The sequence below is a fragment of the Sinohyriopsis cumingii genome, chromosome 4, assembly GCF_028554795.1.
Source record: "Sinohyriopsis cumingii isolate HCF-2022 chromosome 4, ASM2855479v2, whole genome shotgun sequence".
Classification (NCBI taxonomy): domain Eukaryota; kingdom Metazoa; phylum Mollusca; class Bivalvia; order Unionida; family Unionidae; genus Sinohyriopsis; species Sinohyriopsis cumingii.
This window is the reverse complement of record NC_142964.1, coordinates 104960141-104980693: the sequence shown is the minus strand read 5'-3', so window position 1 is coordinate 104980693 and position 20553 is coordinate 104960141. Positions and strand designations below refer to the sequence as shown.

General features: G+C 41.1%; 1 protein-coding gene across 1 annotated transcript in view; it reads right to left on the bottom strand.

Moving 5' to 3' along the window:
* LOC149801826 (hemicentin-2-like) overlaps positions 1 to 19674 on the bottom strand; it is a 239277-nt gene extending 219603 nt beyond the window's left edge. The window contains exon 1 of the mRNA XM_089956202.1: positions 19526 to 19674. The gene's annotated coding sequence lies outside the window, so the exon portion shown is untranslated. The remainder of the gene's footprint in view (positions 1 to 19525) is intronic.
* Between the last annotated feature and the right edge of the window lie 879 nt (positions 19675 to 20553).

Here is a 20553-nt window from a genome sequence, read left to right as displayed (position 1 = left end):
AGGACTGCAATTCGTGTTGTAACTGGGACATCTCGCTCAAATGGGGATTGGGAGGTAAATGCGGGGTGCGTTGTTCTTGCCAACGACGGTATTCCATCCATCGTTTGTAAGGCACTAAAGCTAGTTTTCGTCCTTCCATGGGGTTGTCAGGGGTCGATTCTGAGATCTTGGGACTTCCGAGCGCCTTTTTATCTTGCTCCCACTAGTCCTTCCAACATGGTTCCCAAGACTCTTTTCAGTAAGGGGCCTAACAAGAAGGCTAAAATACCTCGACGTTGGACCAACATCTTCTTCTTTTGACGAATGGGAATTTTCTTTTGAACCATTTGGCGAAGAACGTGACGATGTTTGCCTAAGCATTGTTTCTGTTGTTTGGACAAAGGGATCGTGCCTTTCAAGACGTTCAAACAACATTCGCACACGGTATCGATGACCTCTTTGGAGGCCGATTGAATGAGTTTTTTTCGTAGGGGTGGAGAAGCTTTGGACAGGACAGATAACATGTCCCCATGTTTGACTAAACGAGGAGGCAGTCCTCTCCTTTTCTTTCCTTGGGGTTGTTTAGAAGAGGGATGTTTTCTGGAGGGTGACATCTTTGAGTCTTCAGCACCAAAAACACTGATACCCCTACTTGGTCACAGGCGTTTTTTATACTGGAACGCGTCGCCAAAGGTTGTCTTTACGGCGTATCAACTTCAGGACAGGCATGACACGTCGTGCAGGGGTACGTAACGGACTAAATCGAGCCAGTTCTTGCTTGGACAAATCCAGTAAACTTTGTAACATGCCCGATCTTTCTTGGACTTTGATTTTGGGAGAAGGTACTTTGTGAGCAGCGGCCACTGCCGCTAAATTGGAGGGACCTGCCACTGGGGAAGTTCTTGGGGTCATCAACGGAGATGTTCTTGGTGTGATCAACGTCTCCAAGTACTCTTCAGTTCTTGGTGTCATCAACGGGGAAGTGGATGAACGTGAGGCTGCCGGAGACGCGGTCACCGCCGTTGCAGGTCGTGGTTTGCGAGTGTAAGGTTGCGTCCTGACCGAAGTGCCTCTCTTGCGACTAGTTTTTTTGTGGACTTTTCTTTTTCTTTTTCTGGGGACTTTTTCTCTGTTTCTTTTTCTGGGGGCTTCTTTTCTTTTTCCGGGGTGGTGTCTGGTAAGAGGAGGGTCCCGCCACTGGAGAACTTCTCCTTGGGGACCTGGTCTTTTTCTTCTTGGAGCTTCGTTTGACTTTTTTCTTGGGGAGAACTTTGGGAGCATTAGGATCCCATCTTAAGAGAGAGCGAATGATGACCCCTCCTAGAGTACCGCTCCCTCCAGGTTTCAAAATGATTTGTTTTTTGGTTTGAGTGTCGATGCGAGGATCGGCCAGTCGGGTCAAAGTGACTTTGTTTCGATCAAAAAAGCGTTTAGTTTGACCAGGAATCTGAATGATCCCTTGGAGTAATTGACGTGCTGTCACCGTGAACCATCGTAAGACTTCTTTGAGACTAGCTTCTAAGACACGAGCTCGTATTTGTGGATTTTTTTTTCGACTGATGCCATACAAGGCACGAATCAATTTGACGGGGAGATGCTACTGAAGGGACGTCATGTTCAAACTGTGTGAGCAGACGAAAAGTGTCTGAGGTTTTTATAGATTTTTCTGTGGAATGAAGTTAAGTCGAGGACGGAAACGTGTACAGGACAGGCCCTCCGTCTTGGAACCAGTAGTGAAACAAGTGGGTACGAAATCGCAAATCATCGGGGGTCGTAGGTTTCAAATCGACGAGTAAATAGGCGTGTGGTGTTTGGGTGGCATCGTCGTACGCCTGAGTCAGCCAAGGCGTTCCTAACTGTTTGGCTAAGACTTGCACTTGCGATTTATCTCGAGGGCTTTTAAACAAGACCACGTAATGCGCATTGAGACTGATGGTGCGATGGGCTTTACTTTGTTGAAACAAATTTTGGGTGATGTAAACGACACTGGCATTACGGTGATGCCCTTTGCGCGTGAACCACAGTTTAATTTCTTCTTCGTCTTCTCCTAACATGTCGTCGAAAATGACCAAATGGGTTTGACGGGAGTCAGAGACGATGCCGTCGTCTTCTTTAGGAATGACTTCCACAAACACGATGGAATCGCCTTGACTTTCTCGCAAGAGGCTGTACGCCGATTGCCACTCTTTGTAACACCACACGATGCGTTGAGGTGGCCGATCGATCAAATGATGTTTATGTTCGATCAAACGTTTGACGAATTCGGTTTTGCCTGAACCGCTAGGTCCAGCAATGAGCATGTTAAAGGGATGGCGAAGATACAAGGCCTCCCAACTGGCACGATCTAAGTGTTCGTCGATGACTTTGACAGTGGAGGAAGAGGGAGCAGAGACAGCAGAGGTAGCCATAGTGTCAGGCATGTCACTTGTGACACGAAAACAAACAAGGCGAGAGTTTATATACTTTTGTCAGAACACGATTATTGAATGTTTTAAACATGAATACGAAAGACAAAAATACATAAAAGCCAAAGTCTTAAGTACAACGATAAAAGGCACATGAAAATCATTAACGTGGAATAAAAACAAGTGCCTGTACAACATGTTTTGGGTAAAATTCTGACCAGTTCTATAGGGGGTAAGGTCACACAAGTGTCCTCCCCAAAGGGTCTTTCAGGCTTGTCCACGACTGTCCTGTCCTGGGTGACGGGTTCGTCTGGCACCGTCGCTAACACAGGTTGAAAAGTGACTTTTTTCCTTGAACAACTCTCGTGCATACTGGGCCACTTCTTGAGTCCAAGCCTCAAAATCCCATTCTTTCCAGGCACGGACATCTGTCCAATGGGGGTGTAAGTCACAAGCTACACACACATCGTCATACACGTCTTGGGTAGCTAAAAGTTGACGAATCTTTTTTTCCCGTAGAGGTCGAGAAGTATCCAGATGAAAACGCAAAACTTTGAGCAAAAGGAGTCTTTCGTGACCATTTAAGGCCATTGGGGTGGTGAGTAATGATCGTAAAGAGTCCACAAAGAATCGGCTGGTAAATGAAATCCCAGAAAACAAGTCACTGAGACACCACTTGTCGACCCAAATTGAATGGATACAGTTCTTGTAATAATTGATGGTAATGATCCACGGTTTGAATATGGTCATTGAGTTCCTTCCACGGAATCTGTTCAATTACATGTGACATAAGTCGTGGCATGGCAGCCTGTTTTTATATTCTCTTTTTTTCGGATGCAATACACGTACTTTCTAGCCAGACATCTTCGTTCTCCAGTGGGGAATCTAAATGTTGCATACTGTAACCTAAACGTCAGAGTTTGTTTAGAAGTTTCCTCTTCCACTAAGTAGATTCAATGTAAAATATGTTTGTAATACTTTAACTTGTCTTCCTCAATGCGTTGCACTAGGTGAATCTCGAAGTAACCAGAATTATGAACATGTCGATCATTGGCGACCTCAAAATTTTGAACAATGTCTGACTGACCACTGAAACAATTTCTGACGAATCAGTTCTTTTATACCATTCAGGTACCAGTGGTTAAAGATCTGGTGACGTAACGGATGCAACTGTTCTTTACGTTTGACTTGTATTTTGACCAGCTCTCGGTAAATGCGTTCTCTTAACTCCACAGGCAAAGCACGAATGTTCTCTTGTAAAGTATCCATGAATAGGTCAGTCCGTACAATTCACAATCTTCTTCTAGAGCAAAAGTAATCCACATAGTAAGTAACTTCAGGGTAACGTCCAAGAATCTCACTGAACTCTTTTGAAGTAAACGGTCTAGAGTGATATAATAGGACGAATGCACACTTGACCCAGAGAAATCTAACACACTGGTTGACTTTTTTCACTTTCCTCTTGTGAATTTCTCGGCACAAAAGTTCTACAGTTACCCATTGAGATTTCACTCTGGCAAACCCCTGCCAAACTTCCTTGTAAATCTTCTCTTGCAGTTCTTTAGGTAATGATTCAATATCGTTTTTGAAATGAAGTTTAAATACCGTTCTCGGTGATGTCCAACATTTCACTCCTAGCCAATCTGGTTTCTTCTTCGTCAGCGACATGGTAAGTTACTTCAATGTCTCGGTCCCACTAAGGGTAAGTAATGACAATTCGGTGACCATCGAGCATGTTCAACGTAGGCCGAATCTTGCGGTTCCCAGTGGTGAAGTGACACACCGCAACTGAAGCACTTGACTTTATCTCCTTCGCCCAAGTAGAACAATCCGGCTCTGGCTAATTCCTCGGGGGTCGGTCCTCCCAGATACTTAGGCCATTTTCCTTTGAACGATTGAAGACGATTTTCAAAGTCGTGGTATTCCAACAAACGCACAGGAAACGAATATTCGTCTTTCACAGGTTCGTTTCGATGAGGGTTGGGTGACATGGACAGGAGTTTGCTCAGGGCTGGATGACATCCGTAGGGAGGTAGACGTGAAGGTGAACATCCACCTTTAAAACGAAACCCAGTAAAATGTCCAAGAGGACGAGCGGCATCGCTTTCGCATCCCTCAGGTTTGACACGCACAGCATCACTTTCCATGATAGGGGTAGTGAGAACAAAGTTCCCATGATGCTTTACGGCATCGCTAAGGTCACAGCATACAGCATCGTTCCCATCGCAAGGCTCACAATCGCATTCCACTTCAGAAGCCCAAAACTTGAATTGTGCCTTTCGAAGCTTGTTTTGTGTTTCTCTGAAAGTATTAATCTTGTTCACTTGGTCTTGGTAGTCACAATGAACTATCGATCTTGCCTAGGGTTCCTTTTTATATACAGACCAATACCGACGTGTCCATACGGTAAGGTGAAATGATTGGGAAGTCGCACTCGCTTCTGGTACACGATTTGATAGACTTTTTCCAAGGGTCGACTGACGATGTGGTGAGTGGGTAAACGTACAATCTTGTTGGGTTGATAGGTGGTCACTTTAAAGTGTTCATCCTCTCCAGATTACAAGGCTTCTTTCAATACGCCAAAGTTGACCACACGACTGGTACGATAATTCAGAGTCAATCCTTTCACTTTACACTTCGTGTGCACTTCTCCTTGTGGGTCCCGGTATTCGTATCCGTAATTTTTTGGACCGTCACTGACTAAACTTAGAATCTTGTCGTCGGGATGCTCGTCTGTCCAGGCTCCTAAACGGTCTCCTTCGATGTCAGGGTGCTGTTGACTCGGGTGATGGATGTAAATGCAACTGTCCGTGTCAAAGTACAGGACGCGCTCCCCTAACAGTTCTAAAGCTTCGTACAATTTTAAGCGAGCATGAGCTGTCACGTAAGCCGCAATGATGACATTTCCAAAAGGGTCGTCTTGTACAAAGTCCAGATCTTCTTCGTAATTGACCAAGATCAAATCCTTACGAACGACGTCCACGTGTTTCATGTATTTGGTTTTGTAGTGAATCATCTGGAAGTAGCGGGAAGGTTCTGTCAAATATTCCGTCTTGGGTAAACACGGTCGTTGTGCCATTTTACCCCACAAGCAATTTAACATCACTTTGGCAAACGATCGCCTGCCTTCGTTTTTCTCGATGTGGTCTAAAGGGATGCCTTCTTGTTCATAGCATTTCTCTTTGAATGTCTTTTCGTCTTCGGAAGTGTGACACCAGGAAGGATAGCCGCTGGCTTCTTGTTTCAGTTTCAAAAAGGCATCCACGTAGTCGGCGAAAATGCCTTTCTGAGTGGGGTCACCCTTGTGGTATTGTTGTGTCTTGGGAAAGTGACAAATTTCGTACACTTCTAATAGTTTGATATCCCATGTCCAGAGCTTTGAACAATTTTACGCTGACCCCCGTCCCCGTCAAGGCTCGTTCTTCCTGGGTGTGATGACAAGGCTGGTCTTCGTTGCACGTCTCGGCACATGTACGGCACAAAGGAAACATCAGTTTGCCTTGACAATGGTGAGGTAACACGGGATGGTACAGGTTCGTGGGAGGCAAAACTTTGCACTTGATCAAGCCTTCGTATTGTCGAATGTTTTTCAGGTCGATGTGTTCCGTCAACAATTGTGGGTGTCTTGCAGGAAAGGGACAATATTTGCACACGTAGGGATACAGCGAACACACGTCCAAGTATTTGATTTCTTCTCCTTTCTCTTCGTCGGCTTGGTACAGCAAACAGGTGGCATTGGTCCTTCCTCCGTACAAACTATCCCTCGGGTTCAGGGGGTCCATGAACTGGTAACTTTTCCACGAGGCGTTTAAACTCGGGATCGGTTTTCAAACGGTGATCGTACTCGTGTTCCCACATTTCCACCACTTGGTATCCTTCCTGTTCTAACTTTAGGCGTCGCTGACAAGTGGCCTGGTACAAGTCTTCCATGGTTCGTTGTAAAAACTGATTTTTAGTGCCACGGTCAGGGTAACAGACGGGACATCCGTGAAATAAGCAACCGTTAAATTCGTACACGATCTTGGGGTTTTCTAAGTCCCAGCCGTCGACCGAATGCGTTCCGATGGTCTTTTCGCCTCTTCCGTTGCGGGCATGCTGAATCCATTTGTCTTCCTTGTCGCACAAGTAATGTAACCAGCGTAGGGCTTTGACCGAGTATTGACGTTTGACATAGTTGGTCGTTTGAGGACTGATGACAGACACGGTGTTTTCAGGCATGAATCGTTGCCGGTACACTAAGGAACACGCTTTGGCAATGGTGCAAGCTTCTTTCAAAGGATCGACCCCTCCGTGTTCCATGAACAGTTCTCGAAATTTTCCAAAGCAACGTCGTAAAATGTCCACGTCGGAACGACAATACTTTAAAATTTCTTCCTGAAAGTCGAAAGGGTCCGAGGCGTGAGCCTGGTACCAAGCGTAGAAAGGTTCTCGTTGTTCGGTACGCATGTTGTCGGGATCGTAATAGTGAGCCTCAGGTAAATGGGGTAGAACGGTGTGTTGATTGGCTTCCGTATTGAAAAAGCGTGGAAAGTACCCTTTAGCCATTTCTGTCATTCCAAACGTTTTAGGCATTCGACTCAAAGGCATGGCCAAGTAACTCATCGAATCTTTAAACTATACTTGTCCCACTTGCATGAAAATGATTTTGGCTCCGTTCAAAGTGACTTTAGGACGCTTGGTGCCTTGTTCCGTATATTATCTCAAAAGAAACTGTCCATCGTATCCGGAGAAATTGTGAGCCATCACCGTGGCATGACGATGACAATCTCCGTAACGTTCGGTGTCCTCTTGGCTCCACGTCTTGTCGATGGGGTCTAAGACCCATTTGGCAAAATCGGCTAACGTGTTCGGTCCTCGAAAGATTTTTTCACGCCCTCCGGGAATCTTACTGCAGTGAGGGCAATGACTGAAGATAGGTTCCTGAATGCACTTCTCGCACGCTCGATAAGCCACGCAGAAATTAGGAATGTGAATACCGGTCTCTTGCATGCATTCGAAGTCAAAAAAGATGAAATTGCCTTTCTTCTTGTGACCGTCCTCTTTCTCTGGTGGGGGTTGGTATTTTTACACGTAGCATTGGTGTTCCAAGTCCACGATGTGATGAGAAATGTGACATTATTTTTTTCCTGAACATACGTGTGCCTTGGTACTATTGGTACGTATGCCTTGTCCACACGTAGGGCACAATCTCAGGAGTTGACAAGCACATTTCTGCTGTGAACCTTGCGTCTTCAAATGTTGTTGGTAACAGGTAGGGCTGACAAACGTGCGCAGACAAGTTGAACAATGCACTGGTCCTTAGCTTAGACAGGGTGGAGAGGCCAAACATCCTGATTATTTCGATCCACAATGTTTGTGTTGCTCTCGACTATTATAACGATGGTCACATTTCTCACAGTAATAACCGTATCCCAGGAATGCAGTGATACTGGTAATGGTATCGAAATGGTCATCGTGATAATAGACATGAATGTATTTTCCGTCCTTAAAGTCTTGGCCTCGGAACAACAGAGGCCCACGCACTTCTTGAGGGTGCACTTTCAAGGTGTAGAATGGAGCTAGGGCATCTTGCAATGTTTGCATCTCAGGAATTCCGCAGGGTGTGTCTTTGGATAGGCCAGCTTGTCGTAACAGGAGTTCTGCTTCACTTCGTTGTTTGGCTCGGTCCGATTGTCGAATGTTCTCCGAGGCTCCTTTCCATTCTGTCGTGTCGTTCTTGTTGGCATAGGTTCGTCCCACCACGATGGCTCGGGCTAAACACATCTGGTCTTGAGAATTGTGAATTTGGACGAGACTCTTTTTGGTGCTGCGAAGGTCGTTCACCAGTAACACCTTATTGCGTTGTCCGGTCCCTTGAGGAGGAGAGACGTGGGTCATGTCCAGTGTGGCTTTTCCATCGGTGATGTCAAACTGGTCATTAGATTGTTGTACGTGTTGAATCTTGTCCATGACTTTGGAAGCGGTTAGTTCTGCGGGTCTGCTAAACTCGATCCAAACAGGGGATTTCAAACCGTCGTGTTGTATGGAGAGTCTCAAGCGATCGTCTTCTTTGGGTTGACATTGTCGCTTGAGTGTGGTGAGCAAAGAATCCCACACCCCGGCGATGAACCCTTCTGCTTTCTCTAACGGTACTTCGGACTTGAAATCTTTAAACTTCACCGTGTATTTGTAAGCCGTGGTTTTAAATTTTCTAGAGGGACATTTTTCCGTCTCTCGAATGTCATAGTACTTTTCAGGGTTGACTAAGGGTGGTGAACTTTGTTTAGAGGGTTTGGATTCTGGTTCACTCATGTCCTCTTCAAAATCACTGGCATGAATTTGTGCCAAAACTTCAGCCCTGGTACGAGGCGATAGATCACGTTTCTGCCTCTTACTTTCTTCTTCTTTCTTCTCAAATGAATTGGATCGTTTCATCTTGAGTGAAAAACGTCAAATGACTCAAGTTTAAACAGCATGGACTAATTTATAGTCATGGCAAACCAGCGTATATAAAAGGGTGTGTGTCTTGTCCTTTCACTATTCATTTCACTCTCTGACCGAGCACAACGATGGAAGAGACTAGCCAAATCGAACGTTTCATCAGAGCTTTGCGAGGGGTCATTAGAAAATTCTCTTCAGACCAGCCGACGGACTACTCTCCTTTCTTTCGAGATAAAAGTGAAGATACTTGCTATATCTGTCAGAAGAAAGGGCATTGGTCTTCAGAGTGTCCAGACCGTCAAAAAAGAAAAACAGGGGTTAAAAGAGATAAAAGTCAAGATACCTGTTATTATTGTCAAGAAAAAGGACATTGGTCTCCAGATTGGCCAAAAAAGAAACAAGAGGAGTCAGAAGAAGAGAGGGATTGGTTAGAGAAAGAAGACGAAGAGGAAGAAAACAGACAGGTGAAGAAAAAGAAACAGGAGAAGAAAAGAAGAAGGGAAGAAAGTGAGGAGGAAGAGGAGGAAAAGACTGTGACGGTGAAGAAATTGAAAAAACAGAGAGAGTAAGCAAAGAAACAGAAGTGAATGCACTTTTTAAAGTGCTCTGTTGTGAATTGTGAATTGGATTGTAACTATTGATACAAGAATAAATTAGGCATAGAAAGGTAAGTGTCTTTGAGTTTTGATTTTAAAATAAGAAGCTACACTCACGCACTCATATACACGTACTATAGGGGTAAAATGGTTTTCTTTTTTGAATTATTGGCAATTGAAAGTTTATCTCTTTTCTAGGAATGTTGGTGGCCCTGAAAAGGGCCTTTGGTTATTGGTGTAGGGGTGAGTTTAAGCAATCAACTTTAACTACCTTAAGCCTTTGCCACGGCCAAGGCCTACATCTGGACTGCGTACTGTTGATGATGATGATTGGGTTGAAATCACTAAGGGTGGTACGGTAGGCTTAGTCACAGGGTTGACGTGTTTAGCTCGGGAAGGTCGTTTTCTCTTCGGTCGTAATAAAGAAGTCTGATACATTTGTTTCAGACTTCTTAACTCCGCTAAAATGTCCAACAGTACCGTGACCGTTTGATTTTCACCCTCTTGTTTCTTTGCTGCTACTTCTTTTTGTTGTTGTTTTTTCTTACCTCTTCTTCTTGCTGCTGTTGCTGTAGGAGAAAAGCTTGTTCCGCTTCCTTTTGTCGTTGTATAAATTTCTCCAATTCTTCTTTCTGTCTCTGTCTAAAATTCTCCACTTGCGGTAATGAAGAAGGAGACGAAGGTTCCGGAACAAATTCTTGCGAGGTAAGAAAATCCACAAAATCCCAATTTACCTCTTCTGAAAGTAAGCCCGGGTTCCCTTGGGCGGTCTCCACTGCTGGTGCACCCCAATGGATCGTTTTCTGAGTTTCTGTCATGTTGAATCACTGTCGCATAGATTGACTGCACACAGGCGCTAGCGAATCTATATAGACCACGTGACGTCACAGACTGCTCTCTTCAGATTGGATGCGGGCTGACTGAATTTTGTAACGCGTGTTTGGATTGGTCAACAAACTCAATCCGTTTCAATCCTACCTCTACCTATAAATAAGTGCAGTTCACTGAACTGATTCACCTGTTCTCGGCGCCTCAAGATGTGGACCGATGTGCAATCTTCTACGCTTGTGTCTTCAATGATGTTCCGGACGGACATACCCATGTATGTCCGATCCAAGTGGACAGTTGTCCACAGGACAGACACCAGTCTGTGGATACGTAGGATCTACGTAGAAAGACAAGGATGCCTCAAAAGAGTCCTGATTTACTGTCCTACAGTGAGACGCAGCCTGAGGACAAGAAGAAGACCAATGCGGTGCCCTTTATGTTAATGTATACATTAACATAAACCCAAAGGCCCTTTTCAGGGCCACTCATAGGTCTCGAAAAGAGATTGACTTTCAATTGCCTACCCTTTTTTTATTTTATTTTTTATTTTTTTAAAAAAAAAACAAAAAACATAGAGACCCTCCCTGTTTCAATTTTACATAGACCCTATACAGTCCCAGGGGTTTTTGTCCATGTTAAATTTACATAGACCCTATACAGACCCAGGGGTGTTAATGTTAAATTTACATAGACCCTATACAGTCCCAAGAAGGTCTGTAATGCTAATTCCCATAGGCCCTCTATCGTCCCAGAGGTTTTCTCCATGTTAAATTTACATAGACCCTATATGGTCCCAGGGGTGTTTTTAATGATAAGTCCCATAGACCCTGAAACGTCCCCATTCACTACTCACGTGGCTACTCTGCTCAAATTGTTGTGGACTGTTCTAACTGGTAGCTCTCATGGCTACTCAAATTGTATTGTTGTGTGTTTTTTTTTACTAGCAGCTCGCGTGGCTACTCTACTCAAGTTGTTGTGGACTATTTTAACTGGTAGCTCTCATGGCTACTCAGGTTGTATTGGACTGCGTTTTAACTGGTAGCTCTCGTGCTTATTCAGATTGTCTACTGAATGAGAGAGAACCTCCATCAAACTGAAAAACGCATCTTCGATGTTTACTTTATACAGTATATATATATATATGTATTTCAATCTAAAGGCATCTTATCTTATACAAGAACATGAGTTTGCTCCATGTATAGTTTTGAACAGTTGATATTGACTCTTTCTTTCTTTATCTTTTCTCTTTATCATAAACTCCGATATTTACTTATATATGTATATGACCCACATATTCTAGATAGTTTCAACGACATTTTAAAGAACGATTATCTGCATGTAAATGGTCTCCATAGACAAGATCATATAGGCAAGGCGGATCACCTATTTCGACTACAATAACAGACTTAAAGACTTATCAATATTTACTTCCTTAATTATTGTCAGAATGTTTTTGTGCTGTAATGTCATGATGTTTAGTTTTGTAATCTTGTCGTTGTATATGTCGTTATGTGTTATCTAAAATTGTAAAGAACTTAGAGATGATAAACATTAGGCAATGTATATCGCCCACCCTATTTTTATTATTATTATTATTATTACAGCATTGGCTGTACACGGAGTAACAAGCGAACATATGAGGTAAATAATTTGTTTTCCCATGAAACATCAGTATACTTTCGTTACTGAAGGTCTAATTAAACTTTTATACAAGCCCAAAGGACTCACATTTTGCATCCAACTTCCTCGAGACTGCAGTAATTGTCATTCATGTATCTATTTTAGTAAGGAATCCACAACTTGGTTTCTTTCTTGATAGCATATTGACCATAACGTTGTAAATCTAAATTCAATTCAAATAGGTGACAACTAATCCATATAATTTATCTGTCTGTATGATCAGCAATCATTGAGGAAACGCACGGAATGAATAGATTTCCTGTTAGATACCGGATGCTTTCTGAACATTCCAAACTGCAATCATAACTCTGCTCTATAATTATATTTTTGCATCTGAACCGATAAAATTTACGACAAATAGTTGCGAAAGAAATTTTGTGTGGACCAGATATTTATTCGCGATCACGAGAATTGCACAACAAACAGATTGAAGAAAACAAAATTGCCTTTAGTGCAAACACATGTACTCCTTTCATTTGATTACTCTTACATGAGTGTTATACCAATTCTTGCCTTAATATGTCCCTATGCAGTGGCGTCACCTGGGAGTTGCGAACCGCACCGGGTGACAGCATCAGAGGGGGTGACACCAAAATGGCTGTCTATACAATTTTAGAATTTTTGCGCAGGAAGGAGGTCCATGGGGGTGACACCATGAGTTACCGCACATAACTGTCTACAAAACTGTTTAATTTTTGTGTGCAGGATGGAGGTCCATAGGGGTGACACCATGAGTTACCACACACGACTGTCTACAAAATTGTTTAATTTTTGTGCAGGAATGAGGTCCATGGGATTAGCACCATGAGTTACCGCACAGAGTAACACCAACCCTAGTGACGCCACTGTCCTTAGGGCTTTCTTTAAATAAGGTAATTTCAGTAAAACAAGATGACAGCTATCGCTTAACCGGCTTAAAGCAGCTGTTCCGTTTTTTTAGTGCCGTTTTCATGATATTTGTGCTTGTTGCCTGTTGTCATCTACGTTATTGTGTTCATTATGTATTGGTTGTTCAATTTGTATGTGTTTCTTCATCTCCTTGTTTTGGAAATGAGAACAATTAGACTTTTTCTCAGCTGTCTTGCTCCACTGTTTTTGAACAAACCGCCCTCACGTGATACTCGCCAGTCAACCCGTTTATGCTATGATGGACCCTCAGTAATTGCTTTAAATGATCACTCCTTGGCTCTCCACAATACACTGTGCTCTAGACTAAACGAACTGGTACTTCATTCATCATTACCTAAATGTAAACAGAAGCGAAAAATGAAACGTTGTTTCAAAGCTGGCCGGCATAGAACAGGAAGAAGAATTCCGGTTATCTCCCTTATTTCGGCTCAACAATTTAAAAAAAAATTCGACCGTTAATTTAGATAACCTAATTCAAATCCCTATTAATTCGTCAAACTTTGTGTCAACTATCCAAGAGATATCTCTGCGTATTGCATGATTCAATGCCCAGTCAGTAGGACCACCGGAAAAGCGCACAGAAATAGTTAATTTTATCAACGACCAGAATATTGACGTCTTTTTCCTGACAAAAACATGGCTAAAAACATTAGGCGATGAACCCAAGTGTGCGGATCTAACACCCACTCGTTACTCCATCAAGTCGTTCCCACTTAACTCTCGCGGAGGTGGAATTGCTGTCATCACAAAGAACTCCATGATCAAACGTCTTAACCACACCGCATCATTCAATTTCGACCACACATCGTTTGAACTAGTCCAAACCACACTCACACTGGAGCAAAGGTCAGTCCATTTTGTCTGTCTATACCGCCCTCCTCCTAGTAGAAAAAACAAGCTGGCTGAATCTCTCTTTTTGGAGCAGTTTCCTAATCTCCTGGAGTATGGAAATTCGATAGGTGGCAACCTGATTATTCTTGGAGATTTCAACCTTCACTTTGACTGTCCCGGAAACCCAAACACATCAAAACTTGTAGATTCCATTAATGTTTTCATCCTCAAACAGTCAGTTAACCAGCCCACCCATAAACATGGTCACATTTTAGACTGGATTCTTCATAGACCTGATAACATTCTACCGTCCTCCATGGTATCCCATGACCTTGCATCAGATCACCTCTGCATTATATGCCATCTTGACGTATCAGTCCCTAACCCTCCACCTTTATCTGCTACTAAGAGAAACCTCCGTATGACAAATAGAACCAAACTAATGGACAACATCCAAGCAAACCTAACAACTTGCTTACCTCCTACAGCAGAACAACTCGATAACTGACTGCGTTCATTGCTCGACAAACATGCCCCAGCTACCAAGTGCAGAGTATCAATTCAAAAGTGTTCTCCATGGTATAGCAGTGTTAGGGACCAGCTTCGCACTGCTAAAAGAGACCGCCGTAAAGCTGAGAGACTTTGGCTTTCCACCAGACTCACTATTCATAAGCAAATCTATGAAACCGCTAAGAAGAATGTCACAAATATAGTCCATGCAGCGAAATCAGCCCACTACACTACTAAGATCATGGAAAGTTCCAGCTGCAAAGAGCTCTTCGAGATTACTAACAAGCTAATGTCAAGGAACAAATCTACACCACTTCCAACTACCTTCTCTCCAGTCGACCTTCCGGACATGTTTGCAAATTTCTTCCGTGACAAATTACAAACCATCAGAGATAAGCTTGACACCACAATTTCAATTAACTCGTCGTCACCATACAGATGGGATACAGAATTTGAGAGGCAACCATTAGCAGCATTTGAACCTGTCTTTATGGATTTCGTACGTACAATCCTGATGAAGAGTGCACCAATGCCATGTGAACGTGATCGAATTCCAACATCACTGCTGCTTGAGTGCTTAGATCCAGTATTGCTTTCACTAACTGATGTTATTAATACCTCTCTCTCTCATCCGGGGAATTCCCATCATTTTTCAAAACTGCCATTGTAAAACCTTTGCTGAAGAAACCAACACTAGACCATAATGATTTAAAGAACTACCGCCCAGTTTCTAATCTCCCATTCATATTCAAAATCTTAGAAAAGGTTGTTCTATCCAAGCTCGTATCTCATCTGAATTCAAACAGTCTTCTTAGCAATGTACAATCTGCGTATCGCCCTTGCCACAGTACTGAAACTACTCTTCTAAACGTAGTTAATGATATTCTCTCTGCATTGGGTAGCGGAAAGATTACAGTCCTCACCCTCCTTGATTTGTCTGCAGCATTTGACACAATAGACCATGATATACTACTTCACCGTCTCCAGTATGTATTTGGCATTCATGATACAGCCTTACTGTGGTTCAAGTCATACATGGTCAACAGGACACAAATTGTGTCTGCAAATGGAATACACTCCAGCCCAGTTAATATATGGTGTTGTGTTCCACAGGGGTCTGTTCTTAGACCTGTTCTCTTTATTCTATATACTCAGGCGCTCTCATATGTCATAGATCATTATCCAGTGTCTCACCAATTGTACGATGATGACACTCAAATATACAAATCTAGCCACCCAACTGAAGTTGATGCTACCATCCAGGGTGTAGAGAGGTGCATTTTTGATTTGAAATCATGGATGACATGTAACAAGCTGCAGATGAATGATGTTAAAACTGAGGCCATTCTGATCACAACACAAATACTTTCTCATTCACATCCTTTACCTCAAACAATAAATATCAGCAACACCAACATTAAATTCACACAATCAGTACGAAACCTAAGTGTTACTCTGGACAGTACTCTCACATTGCACCAACATGTCATGAACATATGCAAGGCTGCATATCTTGAGCTGAGACGCATCAGCTCAATTCGCAAATATCTTTCAGTTAATGTCACTAAAACACTTGTGTGTTCATTAGTACGTTCAAGACTGGACTATTGTAACTCAATTCTGTCTGGTTCATCTGAATATCTGCTCCAGAAACTTCAAAAAGTTCAAAACACAGCTGCTCGGATCACACTTAGAGTACCACGATCAGAACACACCTCCCCTCTGCTCTGTACCCTACACTGACTATCCATTCGATCAAGAATCAAACATAAAATTTGTTCTATGTGCTACGTTTCACTGTCGGACTCTAGTCCAACATACCTATGTGACCTCACCTATGTGTACACACCAGCAAGATGCTTACGCTCCTTATCTGACAATCGTGTACTCATTATTCTCACTATTAAAACAAAGTCATATGGACAGCGTTCTTTTGCATACCAGGGCCCAGCAACGTGAATAAATTGCCCAATGAACGTAGACACAAGACACAGTGATCCCATTCAAGAGTGCTCTCAAAACTCACTTATTTCGACTGCAAGAACAAACTTAAAGACCTAATAATGTTTCCTACCTTAAATATTCTCAGCATGTTGTTTTATGTTTTCAAATTTCATAATGTTTGTTTTTGTAATCATATCATTGTATGTTTTTTTCATCTTATAGGTATTGTCTAATGTTGTAAAGCGCTTAGAGCTTCTAAAGATTAGGCGCTATACAAAGTCCTCATTACTATTATTATTATTGTTAAAGGATGGTGTTCCAAGTTTACTGTTTCTTCTCGTTTTCATATTTTATTGTCTTACTGAGCAAGACCTGTCGCTCATAGATATTCTAAAAGGAAAACAAAAAAAAAACAAAAAAACAACAACACACCATACAGATGAACTTAATGAACGCAAAAGCACTTTGATGAAAGGACGTTGTGATTGTGATCAACGAGAAAACGGTAGACATCAGTTTCCTTGAGCTCTTTGTACATCCTTGATAAGAAGCGAATCGAATAATGCATTCTATTTATCATTGCTAGCTAGCTACATATTTAATATGCATTCTATGAGAAACAATAATTTCTTCATAACCGTGTGAAGCCCAAATACGATAGATTCTTTCAGGTAAATTTTTCATAACAGAAAAAAGTACATGGCTAGGCAACAATGTCAAACCGAAAACTGAATAAAATATTAACGATCCGAAAATTTAAAGCATAATAGCATTGGTCATCGTTAATGCCAAGTGTTTCATCTTCATCATTGATTCCATCTATCGAGTTCAAGACACTCATTGCGGAAAGCTAATTATTTCAAACATAAACCGAAAGCCATAACAGTTATAACTCTTTCTGACAAACTGTTATCTATTCATACTACGCCTTGATTCACGAGACACTGTTGTACCTGGCCCTACTCTACTATTGTTGTCATTATAATTCTACCACTTGTCATTGGAATTCTATTACGATTACCATTATCATTCTACATCATAATTCTACTACTATCGTCATCATAATTCTACTAGTTTTCATTATAGTTCTAGTCATTATCATTCTACTGTTGTCATTAAAATTATACTGTGGTCATTATAATTCTACTAGTCTTCATTATAATTCTACTAGTTGTCATTATCATTTTACTGTTGTCATAATTCTTCTAGCTGTCATTATGATTCTGGTATTATTGTCATTATGATGATACGGTTGGCATTATCATTATACTAGTAGTCATAATAGTTCGACTACTGTTGTCATAATTCGACAGGTGTCATAATTCTACTAGTTGTCTTTATAATTCTACTACTATTATCATTATAATTCTACTGATATTATTATAATTCTATTAGCTGTCGTTATAATTCTACTACTATAGTATTTATATTTCTACTACAGTACTATTGTCAGGATAACTATCTTTCAGTAGCAAAAAACTTTCAAAATTTGAGGTAATTAAATCACCCGAACTTAAAGGATATATAGAAGGCTTATGTTCACATACGTTTACGCTTTCACGATGAGGTCATTGGCACAAGTGAACTAATGTATTCATGTTCAATATAATTCCTTGATCTTTCTTTGTCATCTTTTCATTTCGATTAAACGTATAATCTATTTTAAGTAGCACATTTATCTTGCAGTACGAGTTTGATTGTCTTAACCATAGAATGCATTGCACGTTTATTAAATATTATATGGTCAATACTTCGTTTTGATTATTCCATTTCGACATGTAACCTATTTGAAGTAGTATACGTCACTAACAGTAAGGTTGGAGCTAGTATGTCTTGCATTTCATAAAATAGATTCATATAGGAGTGTCACACACACACACACGCACACACACATATATATTATCAAGTATTCGTCTATAGGAATCCAGGAATAGCACTTTCCGTTCTGTTTGGTGTATATATATATATATATATATATATATATATATATATATATATATATATATATATATATATATATATATATATATATAGAGAGAGAGAGAGAGAGAGAGAGAGATAGAGAGACAGAGAGAGAGAGAGAGAGAGAGACATACAGAGAGAGACAGACAGAGAGAGACAGAGACAGAGAGAGAGATGTGTCAAATAAACACCTGTATCATTATCGTAGTAATATATTTACATCATGGCACATTCTTGATCCTAGTTTGTATTATAAAGGAACGTGGTGACACAAATGTGTTATTCTTAATGCTACCTAGCAATGAATATTCTAATTAACGATGAAATATATTGCAGAATGTCTACCATCCGCTTGCAAAAACAGTATAAAATATATATGAGTAAACATTCTATTTTATCTCAAATTTCTTTGCTGTCATTCAACTTGCCGCAGACAAAGGGCTCAGGTGATGAATCAATACGTGTGTACAAGATGCAATTTAATTATTGTTCTGTTAATCAATTAGTAATCAGATACGCAAGCTCAGAATGGTGCCAGGTGGCCTTTGATTTATAGTTTGCAAAAAAATATTTATCAACACTTTTCTTGATTTTAATAATTTATTAGCAGTTGAATGTATTTTCTGTTGTGAAAATATATGGATTTTTCCGTAACAAAGTATACTTTTTTTAGTGTAAGAAAGTATCACAATTCGCTTAAAAAATCCACAACGTACATCATTTGCATTTTCTATTTGAGACTTGCGTTTCAAAGGATGTCAAAATTAAAGACGTTTAGTAGCATCATCTTCCACCACAAGAAAGAGCTACATATGGGTATAAGATTTATTTCAAACATCTCTTCATCAGGAACAATAGGGAAAATGAAGCGAAGAGACACAAATGTATATCATGGCTATGGCACGGTAAAGTCTACATCTAAATGGAGGCCCTACCGACACTATTTTTCACCAACTTCTCTGAGGAAGTTCACATTCATTTTATCCTTAGCTGCATGACAAAGCTACATGACGTGTGAATAGCAAAAAAACAAAAAAAAAACCACCCCTCCTCAACCCCACTCTGCCAAAAACCCAACAAAAAGACCCAATTCCATGCATTATTATATCGGTTGTATTTGGAACGCTGTGACCTATGGTATAATCTTGCTAGTGTTTATATGTATATACCTTGTGAGTTTGATTATGAGCAAGTAAATTGTTGAGTACCTATTCAGTTGTCCAAGTAAAACCATTGTATCAGCTGCATTAAATATCTGTTATCGACACAGTGCAAGATTACATTCTTTTAAAATACGCTGTTGTTGCTGAGTGGGTGTATGTTTGTGTGCGAGTGCTTGTGTGTGTGTGGGGTGGGGTGGGGTGCGCGTGTGTGTGTGTGTGTATCTGTATATCATATATCGCCGCTATTTATGTAGTTAATACCTTCAGTACTGTTTGATATTTTATATGGATGCTTTACCTGTACATGTAATCTTCTGAGGGTGGAAGTGTGGCTGTGAACCTTCTACCAAGTGTTTCTGACTGGAGCTCAATAATCCTCTGATATGGTGAGCAGACTGGCCAGTCGCGTGTTGTTAATTACTATGAAACTTGTGCTTTCCGTGTTTAATTCCTTTATTCATGACAAAGAATACAGACTGCTGCTAATCAATGCCGACCCGTCTATATCGTCATCAAAATGAAACTCAGCTATCGATTGAATGGATAATTCGCACCAGAGAAAGTTGACAAGTGGAATGAGAAGCATTGTCTCAATGCATTATCTAACGCTATTCATTTAAGTGCTGAAAAGCAAGGCAAATAAAGTCACTACATGTTCCTAACATTGAAACATCTTTCTACCAAAGTTTGTTGCTGGTGATTTTTGATGTTGTTTTTGTTGTTGTTGTAGGGTTTAACGCCATTTTTCAGCACACGATAGGCTATGCATGGCGGCCAGTATTAATGGTGGAGGAAAAACCCGGGAAAACCCCCGGAAGAACCACCGACCCACGAGAAGCTACTGGCAAGCTTTCTCACATACCCACATCCTAGCCTCGAACCCACGCAGACAGAGGTGAGATGGTAGTGATCCGTAACAGAGAACGCTTTAGACCACTCGGCCACTTGGGACTCCGGTGAATTTTGAATTGTCATCCATGTCATATCGACACAACTCTTACATTATTTGAAAGTATTTTCAGATTAAAACGTCGGATTACATATTTTGACCAACACAAATAAATGTAACTGCGACTTAGTAAATGTTTAACAGAATTCGACCACCTGTTAGGGTGAATACATGGTGCTAACAGGTATTTTATATATAAAGATGAATATTTTTTCAGGGCGCAAGCCAACGAATTTTATTGCTTGAAATGTAGTATAATTGTTCCATGGAAAACAAAGTATTCTTGTGATGATGTTGGCTTTAAATATTCGCAGTGCCAACAACAATAAGGTGGACACCCGTTTCATTTCATACGTCGTATATTTATAATAAAGTTG